Source organism: Puma concolor, chromosome C1, assembly GCF_028749965.1.
Source record: "Puma concolor isolate L17-30 chromosome C1, mPumCon1.1.hap2, whole genome shotgun sequence".
Taxonomy (NCBI): Eukaryota; Metazoa; Chordata; class Mammalia; order Carnivora; family Felidae; genus Puma; species Puma concolor.
Genome location: NC_141674.1, coordinates 140,764,595 through 140,780,451, shown reverse-complemented (window position 1 = coordinate 140,780,451; position 15,857 = coordinate 140,764,595). Strand labels below are relative to the sequence as shown.

Sequence of the window (15,857 nt, the reverse complement as noted above, 5' to 3'; positions counted from 1 at the left end):
AAAAACTCAATATTGTAAAGACGTCAATTATTCCTAAATTAAACTATACGTTCACAAAGATGTATAGGATCAATTCCCCATTCTAAGTCCCAGCACGATTTTTTACAGATATTGACAAGCTGATTCTACAATTTACATGGAAAGGACTAAAAGAGCCACAAAAAATTCTGGATAAAAATAAAGTTGGAAGACTTATACTATCTGCTTTCATAACTTATTATAAAGTCACAATAATCAAGAGAGAGGGAGTGTTGGCACAATATAGGCATATAAATCAACAGAATAGAATCGAGAGTCCAGAAATAAAGACTTATATTTACGACCAATTGATATTAGACAAAAATGCCAAGACAATTCAATAGGGAAGCATAGTCCCTTCAACAAATAATGCTAGAACAACTGGACTTTCACATGACAAATTGAAGAAGAAGAAGAAGAAGAAGAAGAAGAAGAAGAAGAAGAAGAAAAATTCCTTGACTCACACTTTACAACTTATACAAAAATTAACCCAATGGATCACATTGGTGTAAAACATAAAATTATGAAAGTTCTAGAAGAAAACATAAAAAAATTTTCAAAATAATTGGTTAGGCAAAGAATTCTTAGATATTACAACAAAAGTCTTCTATCAAAAATTGATAAAATGGTTTATCAAAGTTAAAAACTTCTATCCTGAGAAAGACATTGTTAAGGGAATAAACGTATAAGGCACAGCCTGGGAGAAATCATTTGCAAACCACACTTCTGACAAAGAACTTATATCTAGATTATGTAAAGAACTCTCAAAACTCAACAATAAGAAAACAAACAATCCAATAGGCACTCAAAATTACCACTGCATAACATTTAAAAGCTAGAAACTTTTATTTGAATGTGTATATTTTTTTCCAGTCCATTATGGGCCCAAACATAACTTCTCACCAACTTTTTTTTGTACCATATAATTTGACCCAGAATTAGGCTTTTGATCTCTGTTAACCTTTGATGTACTGTATATTGACCTAAAAAAAAAGAAACTATTAGTTTTCATTCAACTCGGGAGATAAATTTTACATAAGTCCTTAGTAAAGAGACTAATTTTCCCATCAAATAAAATTGGCTCTTTAAACACACCCCAAATGAGTTATAACTTTCTGAGGCATAAAAATGTACTTTCTCACCTTTTAAATAATGACCCCTGAGCATGAATCACATTTTTAATCACGTACTTCCTCCTTCTCCTTGATACCAAAGCTAAACAATTTTGGAATCCAATGATGAAAGAAAAGACTTATTTCCCCTTTGCTCATATTTCTACACTTATTTCTTGTCACCTGGTACCATATTTTGTAAGTCACCGTAAATCACGTTTGGGAACAATGCGAGGTACAACAAAGAAACAAAGAGATTCTGCATGAAAGAAATCTTTTAAGATCAAGTTATTCAATATGTAACCCTCTTCCAAGTGAATGTCTTTCCCCATCCCCCACCCCACCCCCATCCCCACCCCAATATCATACCTGCTCAGGCCATACTTCTCTGTTGGAAACCAGAGAGAGAATAAACCTTGAAGATTTCCAGCACTATGCCCAGCTTGTTTCCAACTATTGCACTCTTTTCTTACCCTATTTTATTTTTTTAGAGTCTTTTTTTTTTTTTTTTTAGTATATTTGACACACAATGTGACATTAGTTTCTGGTGTACAACACAGTGATTCAATAAGTCTGCACATCACCACTAAGCTCACCACAAGCACAGTTGCTGTCACCATATGCCACTATTACAATATCATTGACTATGTCCCTTATTTGTACATTTCATCCCCATGACATTGGTTCCATCACTGGAAGCCAGTATCTCCCACTCCCCTTCGCTCATTCCGCCCATCCTTCCACCACCCACCCCTCTGGCAAACTTATTTTATTTCTCTTATAGTACTTCTCAACGCCTGAAATATGAGATAAAACATAAATAAATAGGTCTCCTTCTAGCAGATTGTAAGTTCCATGAGAAGAGAGACTTTGTCTTTCTCCTGTACTCTTTTATCCTCGGCACCCACAACAGGGTCCGGCACAAGTCGATGCTCAATAAACAGCTGTGAATCAACAACTTCCCGAGGCATCTCTCCCTACCCCGTCCCTTCACGTTTTCCCAAGGATCCTGGCCATCCCATAGCAGCACTGCCGGTGGAAACAACAAAATATGCTGCCCTCCACTCCCTCCTTTCTTCCAGATTAGTGACCGAGTCTTTTTGCCAATTTCTGTGCTAACGAGATACCGAGGATGCATCCCTGGTTGCCCACTGTAACTCCAAATGCCCACCAGTGTCCACCATAGCAAAGGGAAACAAAAAGCAGCACTCACTTCATACTTCAAATGAAAACAGCCTAAAGGCTTTAAAAGCAATAGGCAATAGAGTGGTTTCCTACTAAAAGAACTGTTGAGTATTCATCCACTGGATTTACTGTCAGGAGAACTGTTTTCTCATCGGAGATCTACCACTAACTACATGTGCACCAAGTCCCAGCCTGTTAGTTTGAAGACAGCTAACGATACTGAAACGAAGCCATGATTTAGAGCAAGCAAGTGTTCTTAGCAGGGGATATGGGAGAGGGTGAAGGGGAGTTAGTGGGGAGTGGAAGGCAGAGAAGGACAGCTATGAGGCTTTTTCAAACCGTACATGCAGCCCCAAACCCCCTACCCTAAGCCACCCCTACAGAATCATCACCACGAAGTAAGCCACTGTTGCCGTTCTAACAAGACTATGAAAAACTCAGAAAAACTTCTCCAGGTTCTAAGTGTAAGTTCTTGGAGAAATGGGACCAAGATTTACACTTCTTAGTGACAGCCAGCGTGGTCTCTAACATGGGGTACTCCTGCGTCTGCCTGTCTCCAGCCTCAGCTCCTCTCTCCCCTCAGCCACGCCCTGTACTTGTATTGTACTGAACTTCTCCTGACTGCCCGGACAGGCCAGGCCTTTCTTCATCTGTGGGAGATGTGGGAGAAACCACTGTGGGAGAAACCACCGCCTGTGGGAGAAACCACTGACTGACGGCCTGACGAGCAGCCTGGTAGGCAGTCTCGCTTCCTTCTTGGCCAACTGAGCTCCAGCTTTGTTCAGACAGGGGCATCAATGTGCTCAGGGAAGCCGAGCCCCTCTCTCAGCTGCAGAAGATGGCTTGGACAACACAATCACAGCCCGCTTTCTTCTCCTTTATCAGTGACCGATTCAGGGTGGGCATGTGACCCTTCTGCCTAATGCCATAGTGAGCTTCTGGGAAATTTCATCCTTTGTTATCTACAGAAACACTGAGAAGCAAGCCCTCCCTTTCTGCTTGGGATGTTATCACCTGAAGCCGTGACGCAGCTGCAGTCAACCTGTGGCAGAGCAGGGAAAACCGAGAGAATCCAGCCTGGAGCCGTGACCGCTTGAACTTCCTACCTCCGTACTTCTTAAGTGACGCAGTTAAGTAACTCACCTACCGGTGTTATTTACAACAGCAAGCACTGACATCCCACCACGTGGCCTGGGAAGCCCCTCAGGCTTTTTCTCCTAGAGTAGCCCTGCCATCTCCCATTTAGAGCTCAACTACAGTTTCCTCGGGAAGTCTTCACAACATCCCCAGTTAAACAATTCCAGGCACCGTCATCTCTGCATCTGCTTTCTGTGAGCTTCTCAAGAGCAAGCATTTTCACCCTTGGCAGAGGCCCTGGGATATTGTAATTAAGTCTCAGTTTGGGCTTAGCACGAGCGACTCCATTTTGGGTCTGTTGAATGAATGAACAGCAAAACAATGAATGAAAAGACGAACACACAGGATGCCTTCCATGCCTTAGATGAAGACAATGACTGACAGACTGAATACGGCACCCAGGCTGTCTACACTCTACTATGGACTTCGTTCAGGTGGTCGTGAGCAAAGGCAGAGACAGTCCAATCAATGGACATGTCCTATTTTCATCTGCCCACTGGGAACTGCCCCTCCTCAATCTCCAACAGCTGAATTGGAGCTGAACTAATGCCCCAGGCACTGGTGGCACCAGGGTGAAATATCCACCCCTATCATAGAAACCCACTCCCTATCCACCGAGATGGCTTGGCCTGGCTTTGGTCTAGTTTACCAGTAAGATTTGCTATAAGGATAAAGGAGCTGCAAGAAGAGAAAGACTCTCTCCACCCCCACCTCACCCACCCCCTCTCTCTGAAGAAGCAGATAAATCTGCAGGTGCCAGTGCTATTTGTCACGCCATACCAAAAACCTGTCAACACAGAGGGTGAAAAGAGCCAAGATATGTATGAGAGAGAATGAGTCCTGCAGCCTTATCTGAGCCCCTGGATATAGCTATGCCTGAAGCTAGAGCCCTCAGCCTATTTCATTCATGTAACCCAATCAATTTCTGTACTGCATCAGGCAATATTAAGTGCCTGTGTCCTGGCACCTCTCCTGCCTCTAGGATGGTATCAGGAAGACTGCAGGGAGGCGGCCTAGCAATGAACAAATCAAGAGTGGGAAAAAAAAGGGACCCCCAAAACACACACACCACCACCACCATCAGGGGTTCCCCCTAAAAAAGGGTAATCTGAGCCTCCTGGATCTCCCTTCTGCTCAGAAATGTGTGGCGACCTCTGGGAGGCATAAAGTGTTACATTATCACATAGGGGGGAAAAAACGGAGAGAACTTCCAGCAAGCTTTGTGCCATGGACTTGATGAATATCACATAACTTAAGGCTATTTTAATGATTATAATACCCGTTTTGCCTTTGAGGAAACGGAGCCTCAATCAGCCAAGTTAAGTAAGTTGCTCAAGGCCACACAGCTAGCAACCGGAATTTAAACAGCACTCTAGTCCTTTCCCCCTCTCCCTCGGCTGGCCGGGCCGCCCATCCACCCGTTAACCCCCAGGCACAACGCCCCCAGGCACAAAGCCCTGCAGCCTCCCAACCTCAGGCCCCCGAGTCAGAGCTGCCGCGCACACTCAGCCATTCGGAAGCCCCGGGTAGAGAACTAACCCCTGTGCATGTGTCGCTTATTCACCAGCACCAGCAAAAGTAAGGAGTCGGGCAGACAGCAGCGGCGCCGCAGAGGGAGAGGCGGGAGTTCTCTCGGCTCCTCCGCGGCGCGAACCCCCGCCCCAGCCCCGCGCTCTCAACGGCAGCCCCGTCGCGCAGCCTCTCCTCTCCCCACCAGCGCCACGCAAGCGGTGCTCGGCGGCGCCCTGGCCACTCAGGAGACCCTCCCGGGCCCCCCTGCCCCTGCCCCCCGTCCAGTCCAGATGTTCCCAGCTGTTCGCCTCCCGGCGACTTCGGGACCCCCGCCCTCCACTGCTCCGCGGGCCCTGCACAACCCGCCGCAGCCGCGCCGCCCGGCTCACCTGCCCCGCCGCCCCCAGCCGACCACCGCCCCCAGCTGGCCGCGCCCGCCCCGCTCACCTGCGCGGCCCGCGCCCGCCGGGCCTCTCCGCGCACCAGCCCGGCTCCCGGCCCCGGCTCCGAGCGCGCCCGCCGGGGGCCCGCGTTGGCTGCGGCCGCGCGGGGCGGGGCGGGGCGCGGCTCCTCCCCGCCCGAGCCACCTGGGGCGCCCGCGAGGGGACCCGGCCCGGACAGGTGGGCCCCGCCCGCGAGCGAGCCGCCAGGAGCCCCGGCTCCTTTGGGAACCTCAGGGATCTTTTGATGGGGTCGGTCAGTGCCTGGGAGGCGGCAGGGAGCCAAGGCACGGCCTGGTCCCATCCTGGCCCGCGCGGGAGATGGGCCACAGAGCGTGACCCGACCGACCGACAGACCGACCGACCGACCAAGCCAGCGCCAAGAATGGAAGCCAACCCCTTTCTTTGTAGGATGCATAAATCGAGAACCCAGAACTGAGACCTATGGGGTGAAAATGATTGGGCCAAGGGCACAATGAGTTCAGAACTGGAAGAACTCTAGCTTTTTCTGACCATCCCTCATTTAAGCCATCCCCGCCTCACCCACGTGGGTTCAGATGAGCCCCAAAACCTTTTGTAAAAGAGCATTAAGCTATAAATAAGATCATTTCAGATCGTGGTGCCCCCCCCCCCCCACCTCTAGACTGTAAGCCCCAAAAGGGGAGGAACCTCCTCTGTACACTGTTAAATAACCAGAGCCTTGAACGATGCGTGTGCTCACTTAATTTCTGGTGCACAAATGAGGTGTGGCCCAGTCTTCTGAGTCCAGCCTTCTGATGGTCTCTCCAAGCCAGAATTGTTCCAGCATCTCTCCTGCTTTACCAGCAAGAACCCAGAGTCAAGAGGCTAGGCTTCCAAGCCACCCATCCTGTCTGTACTGCTTACCACCCTCCTGTTGCCTGTCAGGCTTGTGGGAAGTCTATACCCCCTGGACATCTTCATAAACTGTTAAGCAAATCTTTAACTTCCGAAGATGTCATAGGCAGCGGTACTCAGAAATACGATGCTCTCCTGCCAGCCTTGCACTTGTGGAAACAGCCCAGAGTTTGTGTGACTGACCCCGGATCCCACAGCTAGTAGCTGAGCCAAGCGTGGGGCATTCGGGGTGCTGGTGAGTCCTGTAGCCAGGAAGCCTTGACTGGGGATAGAGCTTCTACAGAAATGGGACTTGGGGTTGGTCCTCTGCTGAAATCTCTAATCCGTGCTCTTTCCAGGCCTCTTAGAGCTCATGACCTGAGCCACTTACACTCACTGAAGCCCTGACATTTTAAAAAAAGGGCGGGGGGGGGGGGGATCTGCTGGCTCAGTGGGTAGAGCATGCAACTCTTAATCTCATGTTTGAACCCCAAGTTGGGTGTAGAGGTTACATAAAAAAATTAGATAAAATAAAATCCATGAAAAAATATGTGTCAAATAGGACACAAAGAGTCTGGTGTATTTTTTCCATTGAGCAAATGAATGACCTTAAGACACACGTGCACACACACAAACACACACAATGCTGTGTGATGCTGCTATTCATACGTTAATTTGCAGACTCATTAAAGAAATCCATTCTAAGCCCACTATAGGAAACATTGTACAACTTTAAAGGTTCGTGGAGAACATTCCTACTTAGAACGATTTCAGTACACTTCTATGACTATTAAACCTCAAAGGCCATAATTAGAGCCTGTCTGCCAAGGTGAGGCCAAGGCCAAGTGGCCTGCACCACTGCCACCCCCAACAATAGGCTCAACATTCTTGGAGCCCGGACCGCCTCCCCCCCAAAATCCTGCTTCATCGGTGAGTCCTGCACAGATGGGTGTTTAAGATGTGGTGTTGCCTGGTTGGTTGCTTCACACTGGGCAAGGCTGACCTGGTAAAAAGTTACAGAGAATGCCGCACCTAGGTGCGCCCTATTCCAGCTGCACTCCCTATATGGTGGGTGAGGAGGCTAATGTCCCAGGGTGGGGCTGTGGAGGGTCCTGCCGTTGGGATAGCCACTCGTACCAGCACGTGGGGCTGAGGTCAGGAGCCCCTCCAGGTCTCACCCACACAAAGTGGGCAGGGCCCTTCTGGTGTATTGGTTACAGTCAGTGGAGCATGTGATCTGTGATTTAGGGTCCCCCCACTATGTGTGTGATCTTGGCTGGGTCAACCTGAAGTGATGCCACCCAAACTGGCCTGGGAATCATCATCAGGAAGGCACAAGTTCTGCCCTGGCGTTCATTCATTCTCTCTCTCTCTCTCTCTCTCTCTCTCTCTCTCTCTCTCTCCCTTCGCTCCCTCAGCTCCACCCCAGGCCTGCTGAGTAGCCCTGGGCATGTTCCCTAATTGTGCATTTCTCCCACTTGGAAAACCCGTAAGCATGAAATCAGACAAGATCTCTGCTTGAAGTTCTTCGCCAGAAAGGGATATCTGAAATATGCAGGTCTGATATGATTGTGAGCTTAAGTCAAATAAGGCACATGAAGTGCACAGGGCCAGCACAAAGCACCTGCTCATGGCTCAGGCTGGCAGGGCAAAGAGAGCCAACTGATGTTTGATGGTATTAAAGTGCTGAAAATAGGATAAAACTATGGATAGACTTAAGAATCTAGAATGAATTAATCCTTGCAAATGATCATGCGTGTTATTTTCTGCTGGTACCTAGGAAAATAACATTTGAACTAGGAAGTCTTCAGGGTTTTTTTCTATCTCTAGTTTTCTGATTGTATAGTGGAAGAGAAATTATCCAAATAACCAAAAAACTTTCCGAGCCTTGGGATATAATTTACCTTTTTTCCTACCTTTACACAGGATTGTATATGTGTGTTAATACTGTACATCATTTTCTGAGCACATTTTTCAATATGCATGGAAAGTGCCTAGGATAGTTCCTGGTACATAGTAGCTGCTCAGTTAATTGAAACTAATATGGGAGAGGTTTAGGGAACAGGTCAGCAATATTAGGGTCGAAAAGAGCCATGAATTCAGGTAGGCAAACCTGATAACCACTTTATTAGCTCAGAATTTAAGTTCACTGGCTTTGGAATCAGAATGTTTGGGTACAAATCCAGCTGCCTCTTAATAAGGTATGTTAATCTCTCTATGCCCCAGTTTACTCATCTATAAAATGAAGATAATACTAGTGTATCATAGGGGCTGGGAGGCATGCATAAAATTCAGTGAGTTGCCACTTTATGCCAGGCACATGGCTACAGGCTTAGATTCTCTTCTGAGAGCTAACTGCAGGCTATGAATTGTTAACCAAGGTCCACAGACCCTGGAACTGAATTCGGTATTCTGTGTCTACACACATTTTTTTAAAGAGAGAATCCACAGTTGTCCTTAAATTTGCAAAGACGTTAGGGTCTCAGAACTGGTTAGGAATCACTGTCTTCCAGACTTAGCCAAGGGTCTTGAGGCCGGAAGACTTGTCAGAGATCCTGCAGGCTGCTGTTCCCAGACATCCTTCTGGAGGAAGGTCACTGGGGATGCCTGCTCAAGAGGCAGATCACTGCTCCTGAGAATTCTGATTCCGGAGAGATGAGTGGTGTTGAATAAGCACTCCAGGTGCTACTCACCTACAGGCAAGCCTAGGAAACGGATCTCATCCAACTTCTCATTTCTCAGGTGCAGAAGCAAGCCTGGGGAGAGGTTGAGTTTGGAACAGCTCCAGCCCCACATCCACCGAGAGCGTCCCTCCCCTCTAAGCCATGCCCTCACCTCACCTGAACAAAGGAAGAGAAATGTTAACTCTCTCCACAACCCAGGGTTCACATGAGTAGTGCTCTAAAAACAACAAAATGAGGCTTCTTTTTTTTTTAAGTTATTTTATTTATTAATTTATTCATTCATTCACTTATTTAATTGAAGTATAGTTGACACACAATGTTACATTAGTTACTGGTGTATGATACAGTGATTCAACAAGTCAACATGTTCTGCTGTGCTCACAAGCGTAGCAAACATCTGTCACCATTTAACTACGACAATGCCATTGACTATATCCCCCAGGCTGTACATTATATCCTCATGACCTATTCATTCCATAACTAGAAACCTGTACCTCCCACTCACCTTCACCCATTTTGTTTGTTTGTTTGTTTGTTTTGAAAGAGAGAGAGAGAGAGAGTGAGCAGGGGTGGGGGAGAGATAGAGGGAAAATCTCATGCTGGGTCAGCACTGTCAGCATGGAGCCTGATTGGGCTCAAACTCACCAACGGTGAGATCATGACCTGAGCCGAATTTAAGAGCTGCATGCTTAACCAATCAAAAGCCACCCAAGCTCCCCTCCCTTTCACCCATTTAGAAATCAGCCTTCCTTTTAGAGAAAAATAAAATGTGCAGCCACCTCTGTGTTAGCCCTTTAAATCTCAGAGAAACCCAGACCTTTCTTGCCCGGACTGCTACCTCACTCTGGGACCCACCCCCTCCACATACCCCACTGTATCCAGCTTTGCTATTTGAACAGCTGACGCTATTCAGCTCACACTTTCAAGTGACATCCTACAAAAATGTAGATCCTTTGTCCCACTTCCTAAAGCCACGGGCTAATTAGTCACTGAACAGGGAACTTCAGTCTGGTGCCATTTAGTTGTGTGAGGCCCGCAGCGGGAAACACTTCTTTCCTGGCGGATCTTGGCAAGAAATGAGTCTGAACCAAGAACAGAACAGGCAACAGCTACAGCAAGAATGGCTATCAGAGTTACGCTTCAGGGACACCCAAAAATGTCAGCGCAAGAATTATCTGACAAAATCCAGAACCTTTGCTTTTTGTCTGGTGAAATTCTCTCCACGCTTACCAAGGGCGGCCAAGGATACATAGGTTTCTTTGGGTTTTGGAAGTCCACCAATCACAGAATCCTAAAGCAGCAGCAAGTTGAAATAACCTCTCCAAAGTGTGTTGGGCAGCGAGCAGAATTTCCAAGTGACACACTGTAGAGGCAGTATGTCCCTGAGAAGACTATTAAAAGATACAGGTGGCCCCTTCAGGCAAGTGCTTGGCCCTGAGGCTGGGCAGCGAATCAGCTTTTCCATATTTATTCCTCAGTATGCTGCCTTACGCTCTCAGGGACCACGGATCATCGTGAATTTGCCGGGCTGTCTAAAACACATCCTCTTAGGGTTGCTTGCCCTCTTTCCCTCGGGTTTCGGAGCAAGCACTGAAACATGGACTACAAAGCTATGGGTCTGCTTACAAAATTGCTGGCTACAAAAATGTCCAAATGCCTTTGGTGGTGGGTTTCTAAACCCAGGATAGAAGTTCTTGATTATTCCGAATTTAGTTTCTACTTTTGAAGGTAACACAAACATATGCATCATCTTTTTAATTTGCTGAAGGTCAATGAGGAAGTGAAATGCCAGTGTGGAGAAAACTCTTTGTGTAAAATCAGAGTTCTATTACCGCTAACACACCAAGCAAAATCTTCCTCAGGACCTTTGCACTTACTGTCCCTTCTGCTTGGAACTGTCTCCAGATCTTTGCATGGCTGGCTCCTTCAGTCACTCACAGAGGCCCTCCCTGACTACTTGGTTCCAAGGAGACCAAGCCACCTGCTACCACAGCAGCCTGTTTTACTTTCTTCATAGCACTTAAATGTATTCGATCATATTAGAAAGTAGTGTGCACTCGTTCGTCATTTGCCTGTAAGAGAATAAAGACTGTCGTGCCTTATTCCCCACTTCTCTCCAGCTCTGAAAACAACGCTGTGTACAAAAGAGGTGCTCAAGTATTTCCAGAAAGAGTGAATGAATGCTAACATTTTGAGTTTATCACATAGAGATTGCAACCGTTCCTGTATGTCGCTCAGGTTCTGTGAATAAGCTCTGGTCTAAGAGTGAAACATGATTGCAGCCTCGTCTCTCTATGCTCCTTGGTAACCATGTAAACCTGGTTAAGACTATGGACTAGAGTGGCTCAGTCAGTCAAGCATCTGACTCTTGATATCGGCTCAAGTCATGATCTCACAGTTTGTGGGTTCAAGACCTTCATCACACTCTGCACTGACAGTGCTGAGCCTGCTTGGGATTCTCTCAGCTCTCCCCAGCTCACACACTATCTCTCCACCACGCCTCTCTAAAAGAAAAAAAATTAAGGGGCACCTGGGTGGATCAGTCAATTAAGTGGCCGACTTCAGCTCAGGTCATGATCTCACGGTTTGTGGGTTTGAGCCCCGTGTCGGGCTCTGCCTGGAGCCTGTTTCGAATTCTGTGTCTTCCTCTCTCTGCCCCTCCCCCGCTTGCACTCTCTCTCTCTGTCTCTCAAAACTGAATAAACATTAAAAAATGATTAAGAATATGGACTGTACAGCGAGTTCCACCACTCCCTAGCTCTCCATACCTCAGTTTCTTTATCTGCATGTGGGGAAAATAACAGTACCATTCTCATCCATCCCTTGTTAAGAGATTCCAGAATGCACATGAAAAACTAGCTATTATCATGAGCCATGCATGATCTACTAAGCACTTTACTTCCCAGAGAGCCACTCGGTTACTCCAGAGAAGAGTGGGAGCTACCGGAACTCTGGACTATGAACTGCCAAGGTCCAGTCCTGATCGCCAGGTTCCTGGCACACAGTTCACATGTGTACAAAACACTTCCACGCGACTAACCGTCACGCAATGCTTGACCCAGGGACGTCAGGGAGGCGCCCACCGCCATCAGTTACCGTCACTAGCCTCTGTCTTTGCAGGCCGAGGGTTGGTGCAGCGGAGTGAAGTGTGGGTGGAGTGAGGAGCTCTGGGCTCCGGCTGTCCGTGTGTGACGTGAGGGCAGTGTTTACCCTTGCTGGGTGGAAACAGATGATTTCTAATGTGCCTCCGTAGCCTTCTTTTCTACTCCAAGTATTGGTGATGTACACTTTATTTCTTCCAAGAACTCCCCACTTTATTGGCTTAATATAGTAAAGCGAAAACCACTTTAAAAGACACTATTTACTTACAAGTCATAGGGGAAATTAGGAATGAGAAAATTGAGATGGGCAAACAGAGGAGACTGTAATAGAAGGAATCTGAGCTCGAGAGCCAAGACCAACCATGTGACCTTGGACAGCTTAGTTCACCTGTTTGGATTTGTTTTCTCTTGGGTTTACAGCTGAAAGAAGACGAGTAGAAAGCGGAGGTCACGGTGGTAAGTCATCTGTTTATGAGCAGCAGGCCCACGCAGAAAGGACAGAAGAGCTTGCCCCGCACAGTGAGTACCTGCCTCCAGCGTGGTGCCAGGAGGAGAGCTTTCAGATACCAGGCTCTTTGCAGCAGAAGCAGCAGAGAGCTTGTTTCCAGATGCTGCCAGCAGCTGAGTAGGCTTTTGTGTCCCGGCTTTGGCTAAGTGACTCCTTGAGTGCCTCTCATCTCGTTTTGGGGAACTTGTCAAGCTCCTATGAAATGCTGCTGGGACGTAGACCCTCCGAAGTAGCTGTGATTTCTGAGATGCAGAATGGACTTGATGCATGAGGTGTCAGGACCTTGAGTGCAGCTGAGCCCTGATACGAACAGCCACCAGGCACAGAGATGGGACACCAGGCACAGAGGTGGACACCAGGCAGAGAGACAATGGACGCCAGGCACAGAGATGATGGACACCAGGCGCAAAAATGGGACACCAGCCCCAAACCCTCCTCATTGCAGGTTGAGGATACTCTTACCCTGTGAAACAGCCTAAGAGCAGCTTTTCCCCAAAAGGAAGGGCGGGGAGGTGTGGGAAAGGAAGAACCCTAAACGAAAAGCCACAATGAGATTTGATCTCACTGGGTAGAATCAGACAATTCCCAGGGTCTGCCATACTCTTCTCTGCTACGTATCGGGGGTGATAGGTAAAGGCATCATCGGGGTCCAAGGTGCGAATACCTTCTCCTAGGAAGCTTTTTATAATAACTGCTAAAAACAATACAACAGGCCCCAAAAGGAGTCACTTGTGCTAAGCCCAAACCGTCACTCAGTTTCAGCTCTTCCAGAAATGGAATCTTAAACCAGTCAACCAGGAATCACCTGGTCAGCACTAGTTAGGTAATCTGCCTGAGGGACCCCTGCCATCCTCTAAAGGAAAGTGACCTTGCCACAACCACTCTGCCCTTTTTCTTTTTCTTCTTCTTTTTTTTTTTTTTTTTTTGTCTTTGTTCCCACTCCCTTCTGCCTGTAAGTCTTTCATTCTGTACTGCTCCTCGGAGCTCCTTTCTATCTGCTAGATTCATGCTGCCCAGTTCATGAATCATTGCATAAGGCCAGTAAGATCTTTAAAATGTACTCAGTTGAATTTTGTCTTTTAACATAACAATCTCTTATGTTTAAGTGGCACTTTCATAGAATGCTGGCACACAATTTCTCATCTGATCCTCCAACCAATAGTGAAGGGTAGAGAGTAGTGGACCAGAAATCTCCTAATCCAGGTATGGAGACGAAGCCATTGAGATGCTGTACAGCCAAACAGCTTAATCATAATCCCACAGTGGTCAGTATGAAGTCGACTTGGATCCAGGTCCCAAGTCCATCATTATTTCTATTTTGGAATTAACTCAGAGGTTCTATAGTGGAGAGCCAGTGCTCCAGGGGTATTTTACTGTTGCGTGCATGTCCCAGAAGGGGGCACTGCAGAGCAGCAGAGAAGCCAGGCTAGTGCTTGGGGTCTGCAGGCCAGCAGCCATGATGGCACTGGCTGAAGGAGGTAGCTGCCCAGGACCTAGACAAACCTGCCATCAGCCTGTCCTTCTCAACTCTGTAGTAGCCCATCAGAAGCACCCTCAGACAGGAGAGGCAGAGGTAAAGGGAGTCTGTGGTAAAGCAGGGTGGGGGGGTGCTCACAAGGACCCCGCTTGTGCTTTCCTGCCCCTTTTCTGCAGTCGGACTTGCATATGCATGTGTGGTATGGTTGGCATGTTTACTTTTTTGAAACCTAAAGCACTAAAATGAGGCTCTATTAATCATCCTGACAAGGCTGGAGGTGAGGTAGGGGTAGCTACTATCAGCAGGGCTCCCTGAGCAGCCTCCTCCAAGGCCTCACACAGACCTGGGGGGCGGGGGGAGGGGACCCCACCAGTGCCCCTCAGACCTCCCGTTCCAGCTGGCCCAGATGAGGCAAGAGAGCCCTGCTTTCACTTGGAGCTTAAACAGCAGAGGACATAGGTTATATATTTTAAAATGCAACCAGAGATAATTAATGTCCTAAAGAGGAAAAAAAAGTCAACACGAGTGAAGTTAAATTCTTAAGGCAAATAGTACGAAACTGACAGGAGTGACTGTAGCTTCTGAGTGTCTGTTACACAGAAAAAGAGTCTGACAATTGCAGTGGCTGCAGACTTCCTTTAGAAGGTGCATTAGCAGGCACTCCTGCTGTGGGGCATCCGCTTTCATTATTATTTTGATGATTCTTTACTAGCATTTGATTGCTTAATGTAATTCAACTAACAAGGAATTCTCAGATTCCTCTGAAAGGAGAAAACACAGAAACGTTGCAAAGGTATAAAACTTTGTATAAATTGTTTACAAGAGGGTTTTTGAGGCTGGTTGCTGGTTATCATCACCACCCCACCCTCCCCCAAACCCCCACCCAGCCCACATCACACCGAGCACTGTTCTGGGAGATATTTGCCAGCTCTTGAGAACACAAACCTTGGGACCAGACTGCTTGGGTTTCAAACCTGACTCCTCCTCCCAGCTGTGAGACCTTGGGCAAGTTACCAAACCTCTCTGGTGCCTGTTTCCTCCCCACTAATGTGGAGATAATGGTGCCTACCTCATGGGGTTATTAGGAGGATTAGATGGATTCATACATGTAAAGCACTTAAAACAGTATCTGGCACACAGCCAGAATCATCTCTCCGAATTAACTGATTGCTTCCCGCAGCTCTCTGGGCATTTTGAGGTTCTGATGCGGTTAACATGTCATCTGGGGCAAGTTTGCCAATTTCCCTAGTTTCATGTATATGTTTTGAAGGAGTAAAGTATCATTTTAGGTAAATTTTCTTTGAAGAGCTATCCTATGAGAATCATTTGCAGTATGGTCATAGGGAGGGGTGAGAGTTTGGAGGGTGCCAGACAGGGAGGACTCCCAAACAGAGTAGTTGGCACTGAGGAGGCAAAGCAGATGGAGAATTCCAGCCTTTGCCATCCACAGTGTTATAAGTGGAAAGATCCGTGGGGATACCTGCAAGTCTTTTACTATTTTGAGCCCGACTAACCACACAGAAATTGATGTGTTCTTTGCAGATTGGATGAAGAACCACCAAACGCCAAAGGGAAAGTAAAAACCCCATGGCAGGATGCCTTTTGTCAAGTGGGCCCACATTCTTATTTGATGTGTCACCTGAGAAATGCCTCCTACTTCTCTTCAATTTATTATGCACATAAGACAAATCACAAGATGTAACCTGTCACAAATGCCAGAATTAAAGCTGCCAATACACACGTCACCAGTAATTACCTTTGCAGCTTACAGCTTCAGTTCCACATTCTCCCACAGACACTACAGCTCTGAATGTACTTCCAAGTCCTA

General features: G+C 47.2%; 1 protein-coding gene across 4 annotated transcripts in view; it reads right to left on the bottom strand.

The window, feature by feature from the left end:
• LYPD6B (LY6/PLAUR domain containing 6B) overlaps positions 1 to 5,557 on the bottom strand; it is a 178,496-nt gene extending 172,939 nt beyond the window's left edge. For 2 of the 4 annotated variants that reach the window (XM_086718549.1, XM_086718550.1), the window contains exon 1: positions 5,412 to 5,555. The gene's annotated coding sequence lies outside the window, so the exon portion shown is untranslated. Of the gene's footprint in view, positions 1 to 5,411 lie in introns of all 4 variants that reach the window. The other 2 variants (XM_086718551.1, XM_086718547.1) reach the window with 2 other exon arrangements.
• Between the last annotated feature and the right edge of the window lie 10,300 nt (positions 5,558 to 15,857).